Below are 12,478 nucleotides of genomic sequence, written 5' to 3'. Positions count from 1 at the left end.
ACGAAACCATGAGATATCACGCTTAATTAAAGTCACATTGTACAAAGAATGAGTGCACTTTAGTATGTCAATTTGAACCTTTTCGGTTATCTATTTTAAGGTTTAAATTACAATATTTCGCTAAATTAACCTATGATTGATATGCATGCATATGCTTTTAATATTTACGTCTTTAATTTTTTGTCGTACATATTTCTATAATTACAGACAACGTCATTGAAAAAAAAAACAATTATAAGCTTCTAATTCCGGGAATTTGAGCTGGACTACTTTCAAATTTAAGGAGGTTGGATCCTGCGATTAAAAGTAGTGAGAATTTTTTTCCAAGTATATCTTAAGAATCTACACACATAGCTTAATTAAGAATCAAAACAAAAAATGGTGGTCAGTGCCCTTCTTTTTGCGTTACGGAGCATATAGTATGACCTTTTTGCACTGTTATTACGTCTAACACAAAAATTAATATTTCAAAGTTTTTCCTCCAATATTTTTTTTTTCCAAATGAATTATAGGAAAAAGCACAGTCGTATTTTATCTTGAATAGACACATTGAAATTTGTGACAACCAAAAAGTTTCAAATTACTTCGCATGGTCAATTATTTGACTACTTCACTCAAGAATGTCATTTTTCTGGCATTAAAAATTAAACAAGCAATAAAATCATTTGAAAGTAATGACGTTTTACTGAATATAAGAAGAATGGTTAAAAATATTTTATATATTCGGGAAAAAAAAATTAAAAGTGGGGGTCTGCGATATTAATTTTTAGATATTACTAAAATAGTGTTAATTTAAGCTTAAATTGGGGTTATTTTTTTCTGGATTTTCACAATATATTTGCTGTAATTCTTGTCAAATATGATGGTAGAATTCATGAAAGTTTATTTAATATACAATTTAGGACCAGCATAAAACAGTTCAAAGCACAAAATAACTGTGCAGACTGCATGAAAAAATAAGAATCCAAACTTAACAATACTTCGAAAGAGAAAAAAATGATCATTTTCTTGAAAAAAAAAAACCTTCTGCCCCCAAAAATAGTTCCTCACCTAATGCTTTTGGTGTGGAATTTAATCATGGGGTTTTAACTGAATATAGTTTTATTGGCATTGTAGAATCCAAATTTATTATAAGAACTAAAACAATATGCAGATATTTTTTTTAAATAGAGATCAATGCCAAAATCTGCTCAAAAGCTCAGGAGCGAACCTCTTTAAGGTACCCGCAAATAGGCGGAGACAATTTAATTGCATGGAAGTGGATGTAAACGTAAGCACATGATTTTCCGTATTTATAATGGAGAAGAGAGAAATTGTGTAGTTTTAAGGTGCATAAATAATACAAGATTTAAAAAAGTTGAATTGTGTCTCAAAAGTTGCTAGGTTAATATGAAAATTCCAAGAAATTTAAACCTGATTTGCACTAGCAATGCCAGGGTTTCCTTCAAAATACCCCAAACGAAAACCACTATAATGAAAGAAGACAAACTTTAAAACAAATAAAATTCTTGCAAAAATCTTCGATATTATTTAGACACTTAAGAATCTTCTAATAACAGACGCAATAGAAGCGTATCGAACAATGGAATGTCACGTGGGTAAAGTGATTATAATTGGTCAAAATTGGTTGACACTCGGTGACCTGTTAATTTAGTAGTTAATCGACAGTAGTTTGGAGAATTTTTCAACAAATAACATGAGCCGCAATTTGTCCAACATTCCCCTTTGGATATGTATATAAACATAAGTCAAAATACACATTCTGTGCAACTGAGACGGACAAACCGCATCTCGATGTAAACAATGTCGTTGAAAACTGTTATGCAACAAATGTGACAAAAATGCTAGACCCCATCACAAAAACCAGTGTCGCTAGGCATTATTTAACACTTTTATGTGATATAATATATTAAACCCTGCTCTTAAGACATTGTTTGATAACTCTGATAAAAAAGTTTAAAAACTTTGGAAATTCATTTTTCTCAAAGCAGCGGGACCCAAGTCTCATACCTTAAATGCACTGATCCTTTTTAAATAAGTGTCAACCTTAATCTCGAAATTGTATTAATCACACAAAGGTTGCGTGTGACTTGTGGGTATATTTTGACTAGTATGAAAAGTAATTTTGACAAGGTGAAGGTTACAGGTTTAAAAATTAAAAAAATAAAAAAAAAACCATTGTATCATTCAAAGTTTATACAAGACAAGAAGGTTGATTCTGTCAGACCAGAGAGTCTGTACAACCCTATATTATGACCTCTTCGTCCATGTCAATGGTTTGGTGGGTAAATTGTGTATAGCAAACTTAAGGAGTCTCGTGGGTGTAAGTTCCAAATATACGATTTTTGAAAAATTTTGTATGGTGAATTGTCAGTTCATAAGTAAACTCTGTGCCAAGAAAGAAAAATATTCCCCGACTAGTTTGTCAGGTAACAGCGCTCAAAATATGGTCATTTTTATAGGTCCTACGTGTAATTTTACATAGGATTATATAGGGAAAACGGACAATACCTTCTTCATTTTACTATTAAAAAAGACACAAACATAGGATTTATTTGAAATTTATAGCAAATCATCCTCAAATATTCACCTTCTGAAAAATAAAAAAAAATTGGGTGTTATGGACTAAATTTTCTTATCATTGACAAAAGTTCAAAAACTTTTCCTGGTTTATCTGTTATATTGATTTATCAGGAAATGCAAGTTTTGAATGAATTCATAATAAATGCAGAATGTGCACCCATCAATTTCTTACATTTAATTGTCTTTTAGTTTTAATCACCTTTGTCATTGCAATAGATCATTTAATGTTCAAGGTCATAATTATAAGGTCAAGGTTATGAAATAAAATTAACTAGAACTGTCCAAAGTGGACTAATACCCCCGCTAGGTTTTTCAGAGAAGGTGCCAAGTCACTAATACTAGGATTGGTGTTCAGAATTTGTTTAAACATTAACTGGTAATTGATCATTATAAATTTTTAATAAATGAAACTAAGGCGTAGCCTAATTGAACATCAATACTGATTATATGGACCGAACACGAATTATGAACTTTTCCTTTCAGTGACCTTGAACTTGCACAAATGACCTTGGATCAAAGTCCTGACACACCCTTAGGTCATAAGCAATCTTTGTGTAAAATGGTAACTCACCAAGTTTATCCATAAGAAAGATATGGACCCGACACGAATTATGAACTTTTTCTTTCAGTGACCTTGAACTTTCCCAAATGACCTGAATTCAAGTTTTTGCATAAGAAAGATATGGACCAGACACGAATTATGAACTTTTTCTTTCATTGACCTTGAACTTTCCCAAATGACCTGGATTCAACTTTTTGCAAAAGAAAGATATGGACCGGACACGAATTATGAACTTTTTTGAGTGACCTTGAACTTGCCCAAATGACCTTGGAGGTCATGACCTTCGGTTAAGGACATGATACACCCTTAGGTCATGAGCAATCTTTGTGAGAAGTAGAAGATTCTAATGCTCCTCCGTAAGAAAGATATGAACCAGACATGTATGCACAGACAGCTAGACAAACGGACAGATGGACAAGGTGATTCCTATATAACCCCCAAACTTTGTTGTGGAGGGTATATTGTAATAATAATTAATATAATATGCATTTATAGTACATGACCGGATGGTATTCTTGCATGTTTTATATACATTGCAAGAGAGAATGCATGATCATATATCTCGAGAAATGTGCATGCTTGCAAACATTTTTTCAATAAACTTTCCAAATTTTAAGACCACAGGTCAAGGCCAATTGTTGGAATAAAAACTTTAATAAAACAGTGGCTTTACATCTTGAATGTCTAGAATATACATGTATATTTTATATGTTATGAGACTGTGTAGAAAATACAGCAACACTGATCATACTGATGTAGGGATAGAATCAAATTAAAATGCATGTATGCATCTTTTGAATATCATGTATAATGACAAAATTATAACAGGTATAAAAAAAATATAGAAATAATAGAACGATAGTAAACAAGCATTCTGTGAGTATTGCCATAGCAATACTAGTCCCCTATTGGCAAGTGAAATCTGGTCCCCATGAAAAATTAAAAATGTCCTAATTCAGTCAAAAATCCATGAAGCGGAATGAAATTCAAACTTGATCTATCAATTAATTTAAAGTCTTATTAAAAAATTAGTTCAATATGTTCAAGCTTTTAAAAAAATTGTGGAAAACCATTAAAAATTTAAAAGGTCATAGTTCCGTCAAAAATCAATGAAGCAAAACTAAATGCAAACTTGATCTATAACTTAGGCCTTTCAACTAATTTTTCAAGTTGCGTATATGGTAAACATTTCATAGATAGATTTATAGGTACAAGAAATTATCAAAAAAGATAATTACTTATGCATAGCTTTAATTAAATCATTAAAAAGTTTATTTATTAATAATTGACTTGTACGATGTTGTGTTTTAAGGACAGGTAACTCAAGTGTAGAAATTGACCAATATGAGTTATCGTTTATAGGAATGACATATAGGCTGCTTCAGTTGGTATTGTTATTTACACAAAAGGGTTCCTTACATTGTTTTGTACACTAAAATGTTGATCAAAAGAAGGAGAATGTCTTCACTCTTCCTGAAATAACGGGATCAAATGAATGGGGAACGGACTATATTCAAGATTTTTAACTCTCTTTGTCGATTGTTATGAAGAAGAAAATATAATGTCATGTTTTTTGTGTGTGCATTTTTGTGCTTCCTATATAAATATATATATTTCTACAAGTAAATGCAACAATTAATTATCTTACTTGTGTTACTAAGCACGAAGAAGAACGACCAAGTATAAAAATTTAATCAGGTTAAAATTTGGAAGGGGGGTAGATTTCACTTTATATTTTAATTTAAAATTTTACTTATATGTAATTAAACAGTGTCCGTAACTACATTGTAAATAAGTTTCACATTTGTGCTAAATTTTAAAACCACTGGTTTCTACTGATAGCAAAGAAAGACTTGGAAAACGCTAAAAACTGACTTGGTTAAAAACAATAAGATCCCCGAAACTGCTCTAAACAAGTTCCGGTAACGAGTTATCGTTCTTAACATCGAACCCTAGCGGCAGTTGAAAGGCCTATAAAACTCATCAGGATACATTCACATACCAAAAATGAGCTCAATATCTCCAAGTATTTAGAAAAAATACAGAAAACCAAGTGGGACAGACTGACAGAGAGAGAGAGACAGCTAGACAACTAAACAGACAGACAGATAGATGGGCAGACAGACGAAGAAGAAACCTATAGTCCCCTCTGGTTTCACTTGTAGGGGACTAATAATCAGATTGCTTTAAAGCAAAATTTATTCCCCTTAACACACTGCATACTTTACAAATAATTCCTAAGTTGCATGTAAATAAGTATTTCAATCAACTTAATTTCATAAGAATATTTTTAAGACTAGTTAATATATTATTCAACTAGTACATGTGTATTACAGACTGAGTCATGTCAATTAAGATATATACCAGATTTATAGCTAGATATAGGCTGCTTGAATTGAATCATTATCAATAACATACATATAAAGGATGAAAACAAAGGAAGCATAAAACTTATGAATATGCAACATCTATGATTTTTCAGTTTTATGAGGACTACAGTGTATATATATATATTCATGGTGGAGAATAGATTATTGAAATGTGTTTCTCACGTTCCAGCATGCACCATACTTTTGAAATATAATCTCCAAATATTTCATTTTATTATTGAAATGCATACTGCATGTATATATAATATATACAGTGTACGTTACATGTAAACAATAACGCACATTTATAATTAACACATCATAAGTACCGGTACGCTTATCTTGCTTAGTGTCAGGTTTGTGTCATCATATTGTACAGAAATCAGGAATAAAAAGTTACTTTACTCAAAATTTTATGTATTCTAATTGAGAAAAATTTATTAGAGCAATTAAAAGAAAAAGAATAAAGGTTTTCAACCTAAAGGTTCTTATAATCAATTGACTTTATAATTTTGAAAGAAGAAGTAGGCTATAGTTATCAAATCCAAATCTGCAAGCAGAAATATATATACATGTATGTACATGTAATTCTTTTTCTAGGCAAGCATTCATGTACAAAATTCAGTGACTCAGTGGTATGCCCCTTTCTAAAATTTTTCGTTATTGATAATTAACTAAAATTTCATTTCATATGATGCATTCTAGTCCTATAATGATAAAAAAATATATCCTTATAAATTATATTCAATAACCTGTAGCAACCTTGACATTAATATCAAATACTCCCCGACCTTTAACATTGTCTGTTGGAAAAAGCATCTTTCCTTAATCACTTTTAATACACTTTATTCATGGAGCCACAATCTGGGCACTGGACATACAGAATCCTTTTCATTGTAAATTTTTCTGATCTACTCCTTATTGAATGCATTTTACAGATGATAAAAATAATAATATCAGGGGAGTAGCTCCAATTGTGGCAACTGCCTCATTAGATTTTTCAGCAACATCCCTTAATACATTGCAGAAAATATTTGTTTTAAAACTAATCGTTTTCATCCCATGTTTACCCCTTTATTCCGGGGATATCACTTATTGGATAATTTTTTTTTGATATTTGATAAAAGGAATGATCCGTGATTTGTGGTTGGATATGATTTTTATCCAACTTGTGTCTTTTTAACCCCTCGCCAAGGCTCAGGGACAAAAAAAAATACACAACTTGTTGGATAAAAATCATATTCAACCATATATCATGGGAGATTCTATATATATTTAACATTTAAACAAATCTGTAAAATGTTGTATTTTCATATAAAATTAATAAAATATGTATTGTACGTACGTTGCATTTCCATAGCAAAGTCTAAATAGTGCCTATATTTCTTTGTAACAAGAATAAAAAGTAAAATGTAGGTATAAGAAATAAAATATCATTTTTTGAGTTTCATCGGGATATGACATGAAGTTGGTGTGTGATCAAATCTACTATAACGTCCTTTGGGCATTATAGAATTTGATCACCTGACCGACTTCATGTCATATCCCAATGAAACTCTAACAAGAGGCCCACGGGCCTTAAAGGTCACCTGAGTATCCCGTAACAACTTTCCAACAATTGAATTTGGTTTGTATTTTGCACCAGAGGCCATGTAATTCACAATTTTGAAAGAGGCACTATTGCTCATTATAACTATACAGTTAGCATGCTTACTTTGAGTACTTAATACCCAGAGGCAGAGCAGAGGAACAAAAACAAGAGAAGTAGGAAGATCAGGATCAACAATATAATTAGTCTAGTATTCACTATCAACTCAGAAATTGAGTTCTAATCTGTCCCCCACTTAACACTATCACCATGCAGACTATTAACAAACTATTAGTGTTTCTGTACTATTTTTAAACCCATTTTAAGATCTCTAGCATTGACCTCTCTTATGGTCTTTGAAGAACTTTTAATAAGATAAGTTATTTTTGTCTCATTTTTATTTATCTATTACTTACAGGTCTACCTGATTATTAAAACTAAGAAAGTACTTTTTTAATTATACGATAAACATTCTTGCATAATTATCTTATTCTATTAACCTTTCAAATACATTATTTACAGTGATTAATTATCAAAGGTAAATGGAAAAGGGGAATAACTTCTCTCAGTAGAATACAAATTAATAGAGCCCTGCCCAGGACCAGAATGCTTAGACCAATGGTCCAGATGTTTAAAAATCTGGTAGAAATACGCTTACTCATATCATTTAAACTTTTACTCAGTTTGCTTCCGATATGCCCAGAAGCAGAGAAGAATTTCACAGGTACAATGCATTTTCACTACAGATTCAACAAAGCCTTACCCTAACACCAGAACCCAAGACCAGGGGTCAAGAAATTTACAAATTTGGAAGAGTTACCCTCATCATCATTACTATGGACTTCAAAGAATTAACACTTTCCCACTATATTATCAAAAGCCCCCCCTCGTTATGCCAGAACCCCTGACCCTAGGTCCACAAGTTTTAAAAATTCTGTTCGAAGCTCCCATTTTCATCATAGCTAAGCAATTTATTTATCAGCTCAACACTAAGGAGCCGACAGGATTAATTAATGATTAATTAAAAGAATTAAGCTTTTTCACTATATAATCAATAGAGCCCCCCCCCCCCCGCCCCCTCCTCAAGGACCCCAAAAACTGAGGCGATATATTTAAATAATTTTGGAAAAGGCATCCTTATGCATCATAACCATGCACTTAGTTTGTTTAAATAGTCTCCAGTAGCAGAGAAGAAGATTTTCAAAGAATCAATGCATTTTCACTACATAATCAATAGAGCCCTGCCCTAACACCAGAACCCCTGACCCTGGGGCCATGAAATTCACAATTTTTGAAAAGGCATCCTTATGCATCATAACCATGCACTTAGTTTGTTTAAATAATACCCAGGAGCAGAGAAGAAGATTTTCAAGGAATTAAAGCATTTTCACTATATAATCAATAGAGCCCTGCCCTAACACCAGAACCCCTGACCCAGGGGCCATGGCTTTCACAATTCTGGAAGAGGCCCACCTCCTCATCATAACTATGTACTTAGTTTATCAACTTAATGCCCAGGAGCAGAGGAGAAGATTTTCAAAGAATTAATGCATTTTCACTATATAATCAATAGAGCCCTGCCCTAACACCAGAACCCCTGACCCAGGGGCCATGGCTTTCACAATTCTGGAAGAGGCCCACCTCCTCATCATAACTATGTACTTAGTTTATCACCTTAATGCCCAGGAGCAGAGGAGAAGATTTTCAAAGAATTAATGCATTTTCACTATATAATCAATAGAGCCCTGCCCTAACACCAGAACCCCTGACCCAGGGGCCATGGCTTTCACAATTCTGGAAGAGGCCCACCTCCTCATCATAACTATGTACTTAGTTTATCACCTTAATGCCCAGGAGCAGAGGAGAAGATTTTCAAAGAATTAATGCATTTTCACTATATAGTCGATAGAGCCCTGCCCTAACACCAGAACCCCTGCCCCTGGGACCATGAAATTCACAATTTTGGAAGAGGCACTCTTGCTCATCATAACTATGTACTTAGTTACTGAATTTAATACTCAGGAGCAGAGAAGAAGATTTTCAAAGAATTAATGCATTTTCACTATATAATCAATAGAGCCCCGCCCTTACACCAGAACCCCTGCCCCTGGGGCCATGAATTTCACAATTTTAGAAGAGGCACTCTTACTCATCATAACTATATACTTAGTTAGTTTATTTAATACCCAGGAGCAGAGAAGAAGATTTTCAAAGAAATAATGCACTTTCACTATATGATCTATATAGCCCGCCCTAGCACCAGAACCCCTGACCCTGGGGCCATGAATTTCACAATTTTGGTAGAGGACTCAATGCTCATTACAATGATGCCAACAGTTTGACTGCTTGATGTCCAGGAGTAAAGAAGAAGATTTTTAAAGATTGCATTAATTTTGGTGGTTTTAGCCCCACCCCTCAGGCCCCAGGGGGGCAGGGACCATGAAATTCACAATTTTTGTTCCCCTTTACCCATAGATACTATATGCCGAATTTGGTTGAAATTGGTTGAGCGGTTCCAGAGAAGAAGCTAAAAATGTTCAAAAGTTTACGAACGACGTACGACGACGGACGAAAACGGATAGCAATAGGTCACCTGAGTTTACTCAGGTGACCTAAAAATGATATTTTATTTCTTAAATGTGTTAGAAGTTGGAACATGTTGAAAAAAACATTTTTTATTTAATATATTAAACCTTTTTTTAAAAAAAAAATGCTACATCCTATGATTAAATGCAAACTGAGGTTTAAATATTGAAACTGGTAAACCTTACGAAATTTCTGTCCAAGACAAGTATGATTTTTACATTTTAGGCCTAAAACCCTATAAAAGAACAATGCATTTTTCTTCGGGTGGCTTCGCCCCCTGAACCCCCCTTCATAGCTCCTCCCTGGACCTACTGGGGGCCTAAGGTGCTCCCCACACCCCGGCCGCAATAGCTTTGCCTCACTATAGAATTTTAAGTCAAGCTAAGCCCTGAATATACCTACAATAATCGTTAACACACAAGATTGTTGTGCTTACCTTGTCATTCATTTTGTAAACACTGAAAATGCAGCACATTACATAAGTTGTTGAACGTGAATGAATCGCTAAAATGTACATAGAAATGATAACCTTATTATTTTGTTCACCATCTCTGACATTTCATGAAAGCGAAACACCCTGAACTAATGTTGAGATCCCGGGTTTCTGATTGAACACGGTGAAAATGAAGGTGTTTACCGAAAAACCGGAAGTGCATACATTTATATTTCTGATTATATTTTAATGAATCTTATTCACTGAAAACTCCTAAAAGTATTGTTTTTTTCATTATTTTAATACGAGTGACCATTTAAGACTGCTTAAGAATTATTTTCAACTTAGCTTTTGTTTTACGACTTATGCGCGTCATCATGCGCAGAAGGCGCGAATTTTTAAACCCGCGACCTGCCTTAAGCTATTTAAGGGTCTTGAAACAATTTCTCGCATTCAATTTTTTGGCAAAGCATCAAATTTAGTCTAAAGAATTTAGCATGAAATTGACTGCAATAACTCCACAATACTTTAATACTTAATTCGAAACTTTTTTGATATATAGAGCCGAAATTTCCCTTTAATTATACACACAGTTCATGTAAATTTAGAAAATAATATGTGGTTAATAAGAGAGCAACTTCTTTTTAATTTAAAGACATTTCATGTAGGAATTGGAGATAAAAATATTACCATTTCAGATTCATATAAAAATACTTTGATTTACAATTATAGTAGAATTTTGATTTACAATTATAGAAAACTTTGATTTACTATGTTTTTTCAAGGTAAGGGATCACCCATTACCAAATATGTAATATTTACTCATACACATCCGAAAGACACAATCTGCATGCATGCTAACTTTGCATATTACAATGTAGTAAAAGAAGATGAGCGAACAAGACGAGGAAAGTGCTTATAGTGCGACAAACACGAAGGTGAAAAGATAAATCTCAATTATAACAAAATTTTCTTTGATATTTCATCTAACATAAAGTATACTCTATGTGAAATTAATCTCCAAAATTTGCAAAAATCTCACAAAGGTTGAAATTATTTACCTATGAAATAGCATAAACACACTAAACAGGACAAAAAAGATCATTTTCTCACATTATAACACAATTTTTCGATATGAGTGGGTTTTCGCTTCATTTTTTTTTTGAAAGTTTATTCTCAAAGTTTGCGTAAAAATATACATTATTTGGTTAATAAAAACATGGAGCAAAGACCCACTTTACCTTACAAATACGAGGGTTGTCTGGAAAAATCGTAATCATGTTTTTCTCGAAAAATATAGCACGCACTGGGCTGACATTTTCAGCAAATGTTTATTTATCATATTTAAGTATATCTTATTCTTTTAAATAAATTATAGGCAAAAATAGGGATTTTATTATGCTCCAATGTGCACAGGGTAAGTTCCTTCGGCGCACGACCAAGAAATCAGTGCTTTATCAGGGAATATGCGAGTATTATTTCGAAATCAAAATATTAAATATAATAGGTTGAGGTAAAAATCATCATATTTTCAATTCACTATCGATTATGTCGTCATATAGAAAATTTCAAGGAATTTGCTAATTTTTGGGCTGTTTTCCGAGACTTTGAAATGGGTAAGTAGTGAACGCGACACAGGCACAATGGCAATGTTTGATGACGCTACGGCGCACCGGAGTGCAGAACAGTTATATGTTGACTGAGTAATGACGCTTTAATAGACTTTAAATGAGTACAGAACATAACATATTACATGTATATAAAAATATCACAGGTACATTAGAATGCAAATGGTATGGGCATTTTTTAAACGGAAGCCTTTTGATCGAGTCCCTCAGTAGATCAAAACACAAAATCAGATATGCCGTTCACGCGTTCACGGTAATTCAGTCGGTAGAACGCTCGCTCCGTGATCGGGAGGTCGTGAGTTCGATTCTCGACTGCGAGTGACCTAAGTCGATAAAAAATGGGTAGTAACTGTTCCTTCGCCATGTGCTGGGCACTTTGAAGTGAAAGTTGCGGGTCCTTCGGATGAGACCTTAAAAACCAAAGCCCCGTGTCACGTCAGGCGTTGGCACGATAAAGATCCCTCACTGCTCAATGGCCCTGAGTGCCGAGTAAAGGTCAAAATTTGAAGCCTTCACCGGTATATGGTGACGTCTCTATATGAGTGAAAAATTCTCGAATGGGACGTAAAACAACATACAATCAATCAATCACAATCAGATTTGGCAATAGCGAAAGGCGCTATCATTGCAGACTGACGTAAAAAGACTACCTATTTAGATCAATGAAAGCGAGTGTACCTCTTCATAAGGGCCCATGTGTGTGCTAGATTGGTCCTTCGATTGTTTTTT

The sequence above is a fragment of the Saccostrea echinata genome, unplaced genomic scaffold, assembly GCF_033153115.1.
Source record: "Saccostrea echinata isolate AGI-Se365-2 ecotype Australia unplaced genomic scaffold, CSIRO_AGI_Sech_v1 ptg000033l, whole genome shotgun sequence".
Taxonomy (NCBI): Eukaryota; Metazoa; Mollusca; class Bivalvia; order Ostreida; family Ostreidae; genus Saccostrea; species Saccostrea echinata.
Note: the sequence above shows the minus strand (reverse complement) of the source record.